Source organism: Aplysia californica, unplaced genomic scaffold, assembly GCF_000002075.1.
Source record: "Aplysia californica isolate F4 #8 unplaced genomic scaffold, AplCal3.0 scaffold01091, whole genome shotgun sequence".
NCBI lineage: Eukaryota > Metazoa > Mollusca > Gastropoda > Aplysiida > Aplysiidae > Aplysia > Aplysia californica.
In genome coordinates this window covers 171,647-174,158 of record NW_004798361.1, presented here as the reverse complement: position 1 = coordinate 174,158, position 2,512 = coordinate 171,647, and the positions used below count along the sequence as shown (strand labels likewise).

At 40.6% G+C, this 2,512-nt stretch overlaps 1 protein-coding gene across 1 annotated transcript in view; it reads right to left on the bottom strand.

Moving 5' to 3' along the window:
• Window positions 1-2,512, bottom strand: part of LOC101862081 — a gene marked incomplete at its 3' end in the record, with an annotated part of 26,605 nt that overhangs the window by 22,892 nt on the left and 1,201 nt on the right.

Below are 2,512 nucleotides of genomic sequence, written 5' to 3'. Positions count from 1 at the left end.
CATTTAATTTATGAGGTTTACGTTTAAGGATGAATTTGACAGCGACAATGTTTCAAAATTAGAAAGGGAAGCAGTGATTATTTGATTATATATTTAAAAAAAAAAAGACTTACCCTTTTTAAATTGCAGATGATATAGCCTACTGCTACCTTGTTCGAAGTTCAAAACACTTTCTGATATTATAATGAAGTCTTTTGGTGTCCACTTGGAGCTGAAATAATGTTGTATTTACTTACTTTCTCATAGCTAATGGTTGTCTAATATGTATAGTAATAAGTAAAAAGTTATTCCCGCATCCGATCCGGACATTGAGGACTGCCTTGTTAGTGAGACAACTTCCTGGGCCTCTGGCATAATAACATTGTGGTAGGGTGGCCAGTCCCTTTCCACGCTGCCTTTACTTCCCTAACTCGAAGTCAGGTACCCATTACTGCTGGGTGGGCAGGGGGGTGCGAAAAAAATCCGTGTCCGAACCGAGAATCGAACCTGGACTTTCCGCGTCGGAGACGAGCAAGTATGATAAGTAAGACCACCGATTATTGTGGCACCTAAAAAGGAAAATGAGATGAAAGGAAAGGGCAGGGGAGCTTACATCAGAGAAGACCTTTATTAGACCTTTCTTTTCTCCTTCTTTTCTTAAGTTAGTAAGTTACTCTGAACTCTGAACCTCTCATCTTCGGCACTTATATGACATAATATTCGTATTGCAAGTGCCGTTAAGCTCTTACTAAAACTTAACCACCACGCCCTCCCCCCCCAAAAAAAAGTACAACCAGAGACGCCCTCTTCCTACCCACTGGAGAGGGAAAGGGGGAGCACGAGGCAGGGGTAGAGGGTATGCCACGGAAAACAAGGAGGAGATGGGTGGAAAGGGATATGAGAGACTTGAAGCTCACTTGGAACGAGCTTGGAAGGATGGCCCTTGAGAGATTATATCATAAATGGAAGGAGCTTGTATGTGGCCTATACCCTGCCAGGGGTGAAAGGCATTGGGGGTGAAGGGAAACTGTTATGAAGACTTTGAAGAACCCTATTCTGTCCCCGTCGTTTTATGAAAGAAATATTCAGAAATTATGCAAACTGAGACCAAAAAAAGTGAAATTATGCGATTCTGTTAATTTTAAAAAAGAATGGTAAAGGAAAATAATAAAAAATTACGCAAAAAATGATCAAATTTGGCTAAATTAAGCGGGGTGCATAAAACCACGGGGACAACCTATCTGCACCAAGTCTACTCCTGATGTAATCTAAACGGGGACAGTCTGTGTCGTTGTTGTACACAGCACTAAACTGAGAGTTCTAAACATTCATGTGTCTGAGATGTAAAAAGGAGAGAGAGAGAGGGGGGGGGAAGAAAGAGAGAGAGAGACAGAGAGACAGAGAGAGAGAGTGAGAGAGGGGAGAGAGAAGAGAGAGAGACATAGAGAGAGACACAGAGAGAGAGAGAGAGACAGAGAAAGAGGAGGGAAGACAGACAGACAGACAGACAGACAGACAGACAGACAGACAGACAGACAGACAGACAGACAGACAGACAGACAGACAGACAGACACACACACACACAAATAAATAAATAAATAAATACAAATTCCAAAATTTAACAGAAAAAGCAACTACCACAAAAACACACAAAACAAACAACAACGAACAATAACAACAACAACAACAAATAACAACAACAACAATAACAACAACAACAATAACAACGAAAATAACAGCGAAAACAACCTCAAAAACAGCAACAAAGGCTTTACTTCACTACACCATCAAGTGTACAACTGTGCGGACTGAGAGATACACTCCACTCACCTGTAAATACCTGAGAATATCCGTCTTGTTTGACACTCGGAATTTGAATGAATGAACACTAAACTTCCTTTAGTTTAAGTCCCTTTAGAGGCAACTGATGAACTGAAAGAAAAAAAAAATAGATCAAAATAAATATACGCCGATTCTTTCAAATGAACAACTAGCATTCAATACTCAGTACAATCCACTCTTCTAATAAACACATCGTCTTTGTTTAAGATTAAGCCCTCGTCTAAACGTTATGACAGGACATTTTATAAATTGCTCGTTCGTCTCAGGACAGGTTTTACATTCGGGCGCCAGCGGTCCAGATCTAGCAGTTCGCTTGAAAAGGGTGACAACCTTTCTTCTCTACCTCAATCCAACCGCGAGTGGATATTACAGTTGTTTTTATATACCAGGAGATGTTTTTATACCTCCATCAACCCTGTTTAGATCATTTAGGATAGGAGGTAGGTTTCCGACCTTGCCTGTCAGGACCAACCCGGGCGGTGGGGGAAACAACATCCCTGCAGAAAGATAGAAATTATGTTTGATAATAATTTAATTTTTCCCCCACTCATGAGTGCGACAGCGAAGTGCTTGGCCACTACACCACAGACGCTGGTAATAATAATAATAATAATAATAATAATGATAAATAGCATTTATTGTATAGCGCACATCCCCGCTCGACAGCAAGCTCTTTGCACTTTACTCTAT